The sequence below is a fragment of the Girardinichthys multiradiatus genome, chromosome 20 (genome assembly GCF_021462225.1).
Source record: "Girardinichthys multiradiatus isolate DD_20200921_A chromosome 20, DD_fGirMul_XY1, whole genome shotgun sequence".
Classification (NCBI taxonomy): Eukaryota; Metazoa; Chordata; class Actinopteri; order Cyprinodontiformes; family Goodeidae; genus Girardinichthys; species Girardinichthys multiradiatus.
The window spans coordinates 47,416,121-47,429,710 of NC_061812.1; the positions used below are offsets into that span (position 1 = coordinate 47,416,121).

Here is a 13,590-nt window from a genome sequence, read left to right on the forward strand (position 1 = left end):
GGAGGTTAGTGTGGAGAATGAGGTTGAAGAGACCTATCCGGATTTATCCAGGGTACCGCAAGAATACAATGATTTAAAGGAAGTATTTAATAAGATCAAGGCCACAGCTCTGCCACCCCACAGACCGTATGATTGTGCTATTGATTTGTTTCCTGGCACATCACCCCCTAAAGGCAGAATCTATTCATTGTCTGGTCCAGAGCACAGGGCCATGAAGAATTATGTTGATGAGGCATTAAAAGCAGAGCACATTCAACCTTCTTCCTCTCCTGCAGGTACTGGTTTCTTTTTTGTTGGGAAGAGGGATGGTTCGTTGAGACCATGCATTGATTATAGAGGCCTTAATGAGATAACAGTTAAAAATAGATACCCCTTACCACTCATGAACACAGCTTTTGATCAGATCCAGGGAGCCAAGATATTTTATAAGCTGGATCTAAGGAATGCATATCATCTGGTCCGAATCAGAGAAGGAGATGAGTGGAAAACGGCTTTCAACACGCACGCCTACAGGCCATTATGAATACAAGGTCATGCCATTTGGACTTACTAACGCTCCTGCAGTTTTTGGTCAATGACGTTCTAAGGGACATGGTGGGTCAATTCGTTTTTGTTTATCTTGATGACATACTGATTTATTTTCAAGATCTGGAAACCCACAGAAAACATGTCAGAGCTGTTCTCCTGCGTCTTCTCCAAAACCAGTTGTTCGTCAAGGCAGAAAAATGTGAGTTTCACATAACTACCACTTCCTTTTTGGGCTTCATCATTTCCCCAGATCAAGTGCTTGTCGACCCTTCCAAAGTAAAGGCCGTGTTGGAATGGCCTGTTCCAACTGATCGCAAGCTTTTATAGGAGAGTCATTAGAAATTAGGGCCTGGTTGCTACTCCCCTGAACGCTCTTACCCACAGAATAAGTATAGAGTTAAAAGCTGAAATAACAGTAAATAATGCAAAATTGGAGAGTAGTATGAGAACGTAGCAGAGAGACAGAAAGTGGTCATTTTGTCCTCTAGCAGTCTAAGCCTATAGCAGCAAAATTGCAGAGATAGCTCAGGATAACCTAAGCCACTCTAACTATAAGCTTTATCAAAAAGGAAAGTTTTAAGCCTAGCCTTAAAAGTAGACAGCGTGTCTGCCTCACGGTCTAAAACTGGCAGCTGGTTCCACAGGAGAGGATCCTGATAACTAAAGGATCTTCCTCCTTTAATGTATCCCATGCTGCCTGATAATTTTACCTATTGGAAGCATATATAGACTAAAGAGAACTGGCCCAGGCACTGAACCCTGTGGGGACTCCAGTTAACCCAGGAGTTTGAAGTTGATTTGTGATTTACATGAACAAACTGGAATCTGTCAATTAAATAAGATTTAAAACAGCCCAGTGCTGTTCCTCTGAGTGCTATGATGCTCTGAAACTTGACTGAAACTCTTCAAACAGATCATTACTGTATAAATGCTCACACACTGGCTTAGCAACTATTTTTTCAAGAATTTTAAGAAAAGAGGAAGATTGGATATAGGTCTGTAATTTAGTAAATCATCTTGATCAAGTGAAGATTTCTTAATTAAAGGTTTAATTACAGCTACCTTAAAAGATTGTGGTACATACCCATTTACTAAGGATAAATTAATCATATCTAAAATGGGGCTGGTAATCAGAGGGAACACTTCCTTAAATATTTTGGTTGGGATTGGGTCTAACATACAAGTTGAAGGTTTAGATGAAGCTAATATTTTTGATAACTCAAAAAGGGCAAAATGACTGACTGGCTAAACTTTGGCAAGCCAGAGAGGCATGATATTATCAAATCAACATAAAAGATTTTAATTGACTTCAACTAAATAAGGCTCAGTAATGAAATTCAGTCAAATGAATGTGCTTTAGACAACGCTTTAGTTTCAGGGTGTGCACAGTTATGTTCTGGGTTACTGCACTATTTTTATTTTTTCCTTCTAACAGATTTCTGTGTTTCTCGGCTCAATTATGCAGGATATATGTATTGCTGCATGATTTTATGAAAACATGACATTGAAAATTACTGTTAAATATTGCAAGGACTATTTCAATTGTACCCAACTACCATTTTCTTTTTTAGTCTTTTCATTGTCACAGTGTCCCCACCACTCTCTCTGAGCTCTCTGATCTTGGTCACTAAGATGTATATTATTTGTGAGCATAAGGGACAGTGAAAGTCTGTCTTATTAGCCAAATACATTATTAGAAAACAGAGTTTCAATGCAGGACACCAGAAATTCTATGGCCCTCCAAATATTGCATCCAAGCAGTACTATATAATACAGATATTACACATATTGATATTGGGGTTAGAATTGTGATTCATATTTATGCAGTATTTTGTATATTTTGTTTTAGAAAACCTAGGATTGTAACGTGGTCTCTTCACTTCCTCTTCTTCCCATTTGTAGACATGATTTTTGATTGTATCAAGATGAAAGTCATATGCAGAGCACATTTACATTTTTTTTTATTTTAAATGAAGGCACGAGTATACTGTATTTTTGCTATCAAATAAAGGGGGGGCTACTTCACTTGTAAACCTTTTCACTTTAACCAATTCATATTCATAACTTTATGGAGGTGAGCAGGAAATGACTTTCGTGGACAGCAGGGACTACTAGCAGTATACTGGGGTAATACCCTATGATTTGGGCTAAAAGAGCCTCTCAGGTTTCTTTGCTTTTAGCCATCATTATTAGTAGTATTGACTGTGTTCTGAATAACAGATGGATACAGTCTCAGCTGGATCTGCTTTGATGTCCTTAACAACTTGGAAATATGATATAGTGGGACACATGAGCTTTTTAGACTGTGATAACTGATCCAAAGTTTTAGGAAGCACTGCTACTCCCAGAATACCAATTACTCTCATAGTCTCCAAAAATAAAACTGGGATATTGACTGACATGCTATCAAAAAAATAAATAAAATTCTCAAAATGCCTAAAGGAAGTTTAACCAGATGTGAAACGTATATCGATGAATTTGATTAACCTGTTCTCAAGGACCTGGATGTGTGACAAAAACAAATCTACATTCGCGCCCAAAGGGAAAAAATGCGATAACTTTCCCAAAGAAAGGCCAAATCACACCAAAGTTGGCATGAAGGAGGACCTTCGAGTTCCCGACAATCCTATGAGGTCATATGCTGACATCATCAAAGCCACGCCCCCCGAGAACAGGAAGTCACTTCTTTTACTGAGAAAGGTCGCTATCTGGCTGTCTACTCTCAATTAACTTGAAACTGTCAGGTGACTGATAACTAGTGGGTCTTACTTCGTTTGAAGCACAGTGACTTTTCATAAAAGGACGTGACTGTGGTGGCGTGGCGAAGTTGGACGTCGAGCCATGGCCATACGTTTGGCTTTAATTTCCACATACATCATCTGATCTGCACCAAATTCAATATGATTGGTCCTAGTCCAGTCCCCAACAGTGAACTGATGACATATTTGGTGGGCGTGGCCTAATTTGTCCACAGAGTCCCCTAGAAAATTTTAAAAAATCAACCCCAAGTCGTGCTTTGACCAAGGAATCTGAAATTTGGTACCCATATGTAACTTCTCAGGACCTCCAAAAATGTCTCTTGGAGCATTCATCCAAACCCCAGAGGAAGTCGGCCATTTTAGGTTGAAGTTGCCATTTTGACCCTGGTTTGGCAGTTTCCAGCCCGCATATCTGAGCGAACCCCTCCTACAGCTTTTGACTTAGAAACTTGAAAATCACTCTGTATACTCTTAAAGCACTGGGGATCAAATGTTATCAAAAGCTTTTTGCTGCATGAAAGCGTGTGGGCGTGGCTAAGTCTCCAAATATGACTTCTCGCCATAAAAGACGAAATTGATATACAGTAGCTCCTACAAGGAAAATCACAGAGACCTGAAACCTTCTAAGAATGATCTGCCTCTGGCCCTGAACAATATTCACTGATCAGATATTGACATCATCGAAGCCCCCCCCCCCCCCATGAGAACAGGAAGTGTCATGTTTTCCTTTAGAAAGTCAATTTTTGATGTTCTTCACCTAATCAATGTGAAACTGTCCCAAGAAACAGATAACATGATGGTCTAAGACAGTTGCCAGTATTAACTGGCTTGGCTGGAGGGTGTGGCCGTGGCGGCGTGGCGAATTCTGATGTCACGCCATGGCCATATGTTTGCCTCTAAATTACACTTGCATGGTCCGATTTATTCCAAACTGAATATGGTTGATCTTTGACAACCCCCAAACACCTCTATTGGATTACATTGGAATTTGGATCAACAGTGCCCCCTAGAACACTTCAAGTTCTCTATCTCCCTCATGTAGTATACATGATCATGAGTTAATGATGAACATGTTGGCACAAGCAATAGATGACATCACTTTACCCCCACCCACTAAGAAATAAATGAGTGTAGCTTCCATATTGAAGGTCTGATTTACTCCAAATTTTGAATGCTTTTTGCCAGACAAAAACTCTACATGACCGAAGATCATATGACATGTTGCTCACAGTGCCACGTATTGGCGACGTGTTGAAGTGAAGCAGTGTCATCGTTGGTGGCGTGTAGGAGGCGATGTCAGGCTCCCGCGGTCGCTGCACAGGCCAAGTTGTGCAGAGGTGCGAGGGCCTTTAACGCTGCTTGCAGCTTTAATTTGGAATTGAAATTGAATTTCAGATCTGAAAGTGAAAGTAGTTAAGCTGAATTTTTACTATAACAAAGTATTTTCAAAACAAACAAATTCAGTTTCTAACCATTAAATTCATTTTCAGTTTAGTGAAATTCATTTTTAAACCAGTTAATTTAATTTCAAATTACACAAATACGGATTTAGTCTGAGCAATTCAAATTCAGTTTCTGATGGCACAAGTTTCTTCCCATACAAAAAATCATCCAAGAAATTGGTTACTCATAGAAGCTTGCTAAATTCCAGTGCTATACTGTTATAGGATGCTCTGGACTAAGTTTGGTCATGAAACTTCCTCGCTACTAAATATTCCACAATAACCATGTAAAATCACAGAGCGTGGTCAGTGGATGATGATGCACACACTAAACAGAGGTAATCAACTTTCTGCAGAGTCAATAGCCACAGACCTCCAAAGTTCATATGGTCCTCAGATTTGCCCAAATAACAGTGGCAAGAGAGCTTCATGGAATAGGTTCCATGGTTAGTCTGCTGCATCCAGACTCAGTGGAAAGTGTTGTATGCAGTGGTGTACAGGATATCACCACTGGACAATGGACTCTAAATCAGTTGGTACATGTTCTCTGTAGTGACAAATTTTGCCTCTCTATCTGGCAACCCAGTAGATGAGTCACCAGGAGAACGGCACGTGTGCTTACAGTCTCTGGTTATATATTACTTATTATTTGTATTGCATAATAAAATGGAAAACACTGATCTGCAGTTAAAGGTTACAAAGTTAAATTAACAATAAAAAAGCTTCAACTGTTTTTTTCCTCGGGTGTGCAAAGACAAATTATTGCAATGCCTAAGTTAGCTCTGTGTTTAGCCTTTTTCAAATAATTTATGTTACAGTTTATTGTTATGAACTGAGAGAAAGGAAATATCTATAGGTGCATGACTGTAGATTATTTTGCAAAACACAGTATTTTCTATTCAATGTCAGGATTTTTGAAGTATTTTTGAAAGATCAACAACCCACTATATCTGCAAGCAGTGCATAACAAGAGAGCCATCTTTCTTCTTACTGGTAAGACGACTCCACCCACAGGCCAGCTCCCCTGGGACCTGGGGAGTGGGAGGAGGAGTGGAGACAACATCTGCCACCCCGTTTCTGCTTCTCTTCTAGGCAGCTAAGACCCACAACAAAAGGATCTACACACGTTTTTGCAGCCAGCCCTAAAGTGAGCCCAGCCTAGTGCTGGTCATTTTGCGCCCATTGTGTACTTTTGTTTCATTAAGTAGTCTACCCTGTAGGATTTGAGAGAGGAGTCAATTTGTCAAGAGAGGCCACGGGATATAAACCATGGTTAAAGTCATACTGCCTTTCGGACTACTTTGAGGATTTCAAGCCAGATTCTGTCATTTACACATAGTCTACAGTAAGCAAATGCAAATATATGTTTCCTAAGAAAAACAACAACATATTTACCAGCTTATAGTAGCTTAAAGTCACTTCAGTTTGGTCTGAGATCCAAATCTCTTATTTGATAGCTCTTGCAAACAGTTAACAAACACAAAAAAAAAAAACAATCATTGAAAATCCTTAATGTAAATTTTCTGAATTATTTTGTACTGTTTTTAATTAGAACCTATATGACATTTGAGCAGTTTGTAAATATATTCTTTGTAACTGCTCAAAATACTGAGCGACAAAGAGAAATAAACTGATATGCAATACATATGAACGAGAATGGTTGTTTTCGAACAAATGGAAATGGAAAATGGAAAGAGTTTGACAGTCCGTGGTGCAGAACTGACCCAAAGCCGCATCTAGGAGCAGGGTTTGGCTGCAGGAGGAAAAAGGGTTCGGCTGCAGGCGCCGTTCTGAGGCCCCCACCTCTCCCAGGCACCTTCAAGAGCTAACGGCTGAGCCTAACCTTGACACATAACTACATTCAACTCGTGCAGGTACATATTGTTTTTAGTATATGCACTGTTGTATAACGGTGAAGAACTTCGACCTTTTTAGCGCATGCCTTCTCCAACATTAACGTAATTTCTGAACAGTGTGGGTGGGGCGCTACAGTGGTGTTGGATCTCACAGTAGTCTGCAGCTACATACTATTAGGGCTGGAGTAGCACTCTATAGACACAATTAGGCAGGGAGAGCTGAATCGTTACCGGAAACTGGCCCTTATTCCCTTCAATATAAAAGGTTTTAGTTTAGGTGTCGGGTTTCTGCACCGTGAGCGTACAGGTAGCCTGTATCCCTACACATTTTAATATTTTGAAAAAGTTTAATATTTTTGCCACTCATTTCAGAATGTGAAAACCTTTATTTCTTGTAATTATAATGTTTGTGGCTAACAGATAATGAAACCACATAATTCAGGTTGTTCTCAAAGTATTGAAAGTTGAGTAGAAGGAAACGGTGCACAAGCAAAATGGTTAGCTGCAGCATTGAAAGGACTGTCAAACAAAAACCATTAAGGAATTTGGGGGAGCTTCACAAGAAATGGACTGAGGATGGAGTCAGCACATCAAGAGCCATAATCATCAAAATTACAAGGAATTAATGTTTGATAATTGCATTCTATTGGTTATTAATCTATATGAGTTTTAAATTCTGAAATGAGTGAGAAAAAATAGCTTTTTTTCTCAATATCGTAATTTAGACGTACCTGTACAACAAATGTAGGCTACTTCATTATTATTATAATTTATTTAACATTGGAGAAAAAAGGGAGTGGCTAAAATTTGCACCTAATGAAGGATTTTTGAGTGAGTTCAATTAAAAGACCGTAAATCCTAAAAATACGCTTGAGTGCTTTGTATGGAACTGTTGCTTTAAGACTGAGGGAGAAGTAGCTTTTTGTTGTTGGGTTGGCAAAAGCTATGTGGTCAAACTGATGGGACAACAGTTAAAGGATGTACTGCAGAATCTTTGAGTGATAGAAACCGGAAGCTGCTGTATTTCTGCAGACTTGACTAAAGTGATAGGAGACCAGACCGTGATTCAAAGAAAGGAGGGATGAGACTGAAGGGAGCAATCAAAGAGAGGTAGAGAGAAGCAGTGGAACTGGCCTGAACTAGCAGATACGCATCGGAGTGAAGGGACAATTTTAGAGACCGAAGGGGATAGCGGAGGATAGCCCGGCCGTCCAGCCGCCGCCAGTCATCTGTTTCAGCGACCTCAGCAGCTCCGCATCGCAGCTTCAAGAAGAGCGTCTTCAAAAGGTAAACAGCCCGACAGCATCATCTCCTCCCCGGTTTGTTCGAGATCGTTTTCACCTCTTATACATATGGTATGCTCCGGAAAGCAGTGCGACATACGGATAACTGAGCTGCTTTTTACTCTACGGCTTTCTCTTTCAGAAGCCTCGATTTACACAATAACAAGTGTTGTTATGCATAGACCGAAGCTCCGTCAGACAAACCTGACGATTTCATTTAAATTTCAAACCCCTTCACGTGATTCATAGGTTGAGGCTGCTGTCCTCACGGGTCCCCGTTACACAAATCAAGCAAATTACAATGACCACTGAGATATAAAGTTAATATCTCAAATTACCTCTTTATCATGGCACTTGTTAGTTTGTGGGATGCATTAGGCAGCAAGTGAAATATTTTTCCTCAAATTTGATGTTAGACGCAGAAAAAATGGGTGGCAGAAGTATTTGAGGGAGTTTGACATGGACTACATTGTCTTGGCTAAATGTCTGATTCAGGACCACAGCTCTTGTGGGGTGTTGTGTGCATTGGTCAGTATCTATCAAAATTGGTCCTAAGAGGAGCACTAAAACAACAGCAACATGTGGTCTGATCCAACAGATGAGCTACACATGTAAAGCTGACAGAGCTGTTGACTGTTGGTGAATTCAAGGCAATCCACAAGCCCTGAAAAGAGACAGTGTAACTTCTTATAATTGTTTTAGAGTCGATACCTTGCTGTTGTGCTCCCATATTTGTTCAGATGTGTTATGTTGTGTAGTAATGTATTTTATATCGTTTTATTGTAACTTTTGTTGCCTTGTCAGGTCCCTCTTGAAAAAGAGATTTCTTATCTCTACAAAGCTTTACCTGGTTAAATAAAGGTCATATACACTGTATTGCCAAAGGTATTTGTCTGTCTACCTTTACATACCTTTGATAACATCCTATTCTTAATCTAAAAGGTCCAGTTTGTTGATGGACCCACCGTTGCCAGCAACAGCAACTTTAATTCTTCTGTAAACATCTTCCACAAGGTTTGGGAGTGTGCTTATAGCTAGATAAGAGAACCAGAATCGCAGTTTCCACTCTAATTCATCCCAAAGGTGTTCAAGAAAGATCAGGAATCATTATAGTTTCTACACATTAAACTTTATACACCTGCAGCCATGGACATAATTGGAGCACAGTAATTCATTAATTCGGTGGTGTGACCCATTGCTTTCGCTTTCATCAATATTGAGTATCTTAAAGACCAAATCATTTTATTCATTTATTTTGCTTATTCATTAAATCATACAGGTTGAAAAAACATTTCTAATCATGATGACAAGATGACAAACTGGCTTTTAATTCAAAAAGTTATCACCTCATGCTGCAAATTCTGCAAAAGTAAAGTTGCATGATAAGATTACCAGTATTTCCAATTTTTAAACTGAAAGATTTCATTATGTGTGCGCATCTAGTTTCTGTGCTTTGAACCTGAACCAGAAAGAAAGTCAGTGCAACGAGGCTGACAGATAGCACCATAATCATCTTATAAAATCAACTTGATCAGAAAGTTCATTTTTACACATTTGTATAAATTATTCAATTTCTTATTACTAAAGATCCAATGTTACTCATGAAATATTGTAAAGATAGGTTTGTACTGTGTTAGTTGCTTAACAGATATTTATATTTAGTAAAGAAATACAAAGGGGAGTCAAGTTTAGCCTAAACCAGCTCAGTTATGGTTGAGGTGCAAACACAACCTCCATTTCTGCTACCTGTGCGACCCCTTCTCTTTTCCAATGGTTATAATCAGTCAGACAGACCCCCAATCCTTGTAGTTTTTAGTAGAACAATGGCCACCAGTGGGCTCTAGATGGACAAACTTTATCAGTTTATTTTCCTTAGTACCCCTACACATAGCCCATTCTAAAATGGCCAAACTCTAACACTCAGTAGTTTAATCTAACCTCCCCAACAACCCCACAGCATTCCATACCCTTTGTGAAGTGCCTTGAGACGACATGTGTTGTGAATTGTCGTTATATAAATAAAACTAAATTGAACTGAATAGAATGTTTGGTATGGATCGCTTTACTCATTATTTTCTCAGTTTGCTGGTTGTTTAATTTCTTTTGGTTAATTTTCCACTGTTAAAAACAACATCAGCATTGATTTTCTGAGATTTTGTAAGCATAGTTCCCCCTGCTGCGTATTTGAAAAAGAATGTATAAATTATAGAAATGTATTATTACACTGTAACTAAATTACATTTATGGTTAAATGACTTGTTTAAGACTTGCCTTTTAAATTTTAAGACTTAAACTCCACTGTGGAATCTGCAGACTTAGTTGTGACTTGCTAAATAATGCCGTTATCCCACCTCAACATGACCATAAAATTAAATAATGATTTATTAATTTAAAACTTTCAAAATAAAAAAAAAAAAATGTTTTCGTTACAAAGATAGGTTAACTTGGCTGATACAGTCATCTTCAGTTATATAGAAATGTTCACATGTAATAAGATTTGTTTTGCTACTTTTAATTCTGATAAAAACACTTTTGTATAGAAGTAAATCTGGGGCAACATGATTTGTGCATTGTAACTGTGAATTTGAAGCCACAGAAAGAAATGCTCTAGGAGTTTTGTAATTTTAGTAATTTTTTAATTGTCTTTCACAATTACAAAACAACAGTTACACCTCTTTAGATTCTTTTGTACAAATGCACAAATTGTATTCTGTGAGTCAAACATCAAAACCCTCTTACATTCATAGTTTTGCTCCAACAGATCTAAAACCATTGTATTATGGTCAAGAAAATGTTTTCAAAATAGGCTCTTTTGTAAGGTAAATAAAATGTTATTACTCTTTTTTACTTCCTGATTGTGACTAATTGTAGTGTTTAAAAAACAGCCCTATCCCAAACGCAAAAATGGTTTCACATAGGGCTGTTGTAAACGATTTAGTAATCGAGTATTCTATCGATTATTCTGATGATTAATAAAGTAGTCGAATAAAAATTCAATTTTGCTGTAGGAGCTTAAGATAGTAGAAATATATGAAAGAGAAAATGCAAGTAAAAATTAAATTCTTAAATGCAATAAGATTCAAACATTTACCGCTAGTTTCAAGTCTAAAATTTGAAAAAATCTTGTTCTTTTTCTAAAGTGCAAAAAGAGATGAGAAATAAATGATCTCACATCAACTTAAAAATTAAATAGCAAACTTAAATTGAGGCATTTAGTGAACACTGACTGCCATTCATAGATGTTACACTAGACTTTAGGCCTCAAGTATGAAAAAACTTGTACATTTATTTATTTCTGTGAAGGAGAAGTTTACCCCTACTGATGACCCTACTACAGCAAAAGTAAATAAGTGATTAATGCATTTTAAGCTTCAGTTACTTGATTTTTTTAATGTATATATATATGACGTTCAAAGTTGCTTTAAATACAAGCATTTTAGCATTACAAAAAATCTAAATGTTGCATATTATTTTTGTTTTTTCCAGATTACAAAAGTAAATGTGATCTTTGTAAATAGGTTTGAGTTACACAATTTGACTGCAAAGAACTGAGTTTTGAGTTATTATAAATAGCAAACGTTTAGGCATGTTTTAATTAAGACAATATTATTATTACATTGGTCCAGTGTTTGCAAAAATTTTATTTTGACTGTGAGCTGTAAACAAATACTACACTAAAGGCAAATGACAGATTCCAAAGCAGAAGTTTGGTGCCAGCCATATAATAGAAAAACCATATTAATGACTAAAACTATTTAAAGTTTATATTACTATATATTATAATATAGCAATATTCACTAAGTGGGTACCGTGAGGCCAAGTGTGCTGCGGCCCGGGCTGTGGCAGACGCAAAAACTCGGGCCTGGGAGGAGTTCAGTGGGGCCATGGAGAAGGACTACCGGTTGGCCTCGAAGCAATTTTGGCAAATCCTCTAGCGCCTCAGGAGGGGGAAGCAGTACTTCGCCAACCCTGTTTACAGTGAGGGTGGGGAGCTGCTGACCTCGACTGGGGACATTATTGGGCGGTGGGAGGAGTACTTTGAGGATATCCTCAATCCTGCCATCACGCATTCCCTGGTGGAAGCAGAGGCTGGGGACTCGGGGTTGGACTCATTCATCACCCATGCTGAAGTCACCGTGGTGGTTAAAAAGCTCCACGGTGGCAGGGCTCCGGGGGTGGATGAGATCCGCCCTGAGTACCTCAAGTCTCTGGATGTTGTGGGGCTGTCATGGTTAACACGCCTCTTCAACATTGCATGGCGGACGGGGACAGTGCCTCTGGACTGGCAGACTAGGGTGGTATTCCCCCTTCATAAGAGGGTTGCCCGGAGGGTGTGTTCCAACTATAGGGGATCACACTCACACACCTGGAGAAGGCATTCAACTGTGTCCCTCATGGTGCCCTGTGGGAGTGTGTAAGAGTGCGGCCTTACTACTGAGCTAAAAGCAGTTAACACAAAACTCAGAGTTCTCTCTCTTCCCAGTCTTCATGGGGGGAACTTTATTTCTTACAATGTACGAAACATCTTCATCAAAAATTCCAGACGTTCCCTACCTTCAGTTCCCTACCTTTAGTTCTTATAGGGCATTTTTATACAGATACAAAGCATTGGTGTGTATGTGGTCCTCTTGAACAATCGAATTTATCATACTCATTTAGGAGTATGGAGTTGGGGGCCCTTTATTAGGTGCCATCCGGTCTCTGTACAAGAGGAGCAGGAGTTTGGTCCGCATTGCCGGCACTAAGTCGGACCTGATCCCGGTGCATGTTGGACTCCCGCAGGGCTGCCCTTTGTCACCAGTCCTGTTCATAACTTTTATGGACAGGATTTCTAGGCGCAGCCAAGGGCCGGAAGGGGTCTGGTTTGGGGACCAGAGGATTTCGTCTCTTCTTTTTGCAGATGACGTGGACCTTCTGGCCCCCTCACATGACTTACAACATGGACTGGGGTGGTTCGCAGCCAAGTGTGAAGTGGCTGGGGTGAAGATCAGCCCCTCCAAATCCGAGGCTATGGTTTTCGACCGGAAAAGGGTGGCTTGTCCTCTTAAGGTTGGTGGGGAGTTCTTGCCTCAAGTGGAGGAGTTCAAGTATCCTGGGGTCTTGCTCACGAGTGAAGAGGGAATGGAGTGGGAGATTGACAAACGGATCGGTGCGGCTGCCATAGTAATGGGGACGCTGTGCCGGTCCATTGTGGTGAAGAGAGAGCTGAGCCGAAAAGTGAAGCTCTTGATTTAACGGTCGGTCTACGTTCCTACCCTCACCTATGGCCATGAACTTTGGGTCATGACTGAAAGAACGAGATCCCGGATACAAGCGGTTGAAATGAGCTTCCTCCGTTGGGTGGCCGGGCATCTATACCGGATGCTCCCTCGACACCTTTCTAGGGAGGTGTTCCAGGCACATCCCACCGGGAGGAGGCCCAGGGGACGGCCCTGGACACGCTGGAGGGACTATGTCTCTCGGCTGGCCTGGGAACGCCTTGGGCTGCCCCTGGAGGAGCTGGAGGAGGTGTCTGGGGAGAGGGACATCTGGATGCCTCTACTGAGTCTGCAGCCCCTTGCGACCCAGTCCCGGATGAAACGTAAGACGACGAATATTCACTAAGTACAGGACAAACAGCCATGCACACACAGATTACTCTAGACATGGGCCAGTAAAAGAATTTCAGTATAATTACCATGAATAAAAATCCCATGGTATCATGGTATAACATAGTCTAATT

At 39.9% G+C, this 13,590-nt stretch overlaps 1 protein-coding gene across 3 annotated transcripts in view; it reads left to right on the plus strand.

Annotated features, from left to right (window-relative positions):
• Positions 1-7,537: 7,537 nt before the first annotated feature.
• cntn2 (contactin 2) overlaps positions 7,538-13,590 on the plus strand; it is a 127,999-nt gene continuing 121,946 nt past the window's right edge. For 2 of the 3 annotated variants that reach the window (XM_047347998.1, XM_047347999.1), the window contains exon 1: positions 7,543-7,872. The gene's annotated coding sequence lies outside the window, so the exon portion shown is untranslated. Of the gene's footprint in view, positions 7,873-13,590 lie in introns of all 3 variants that reach the window. The other variant, XR_007035467.1, reaches the window with a different exon arrangement.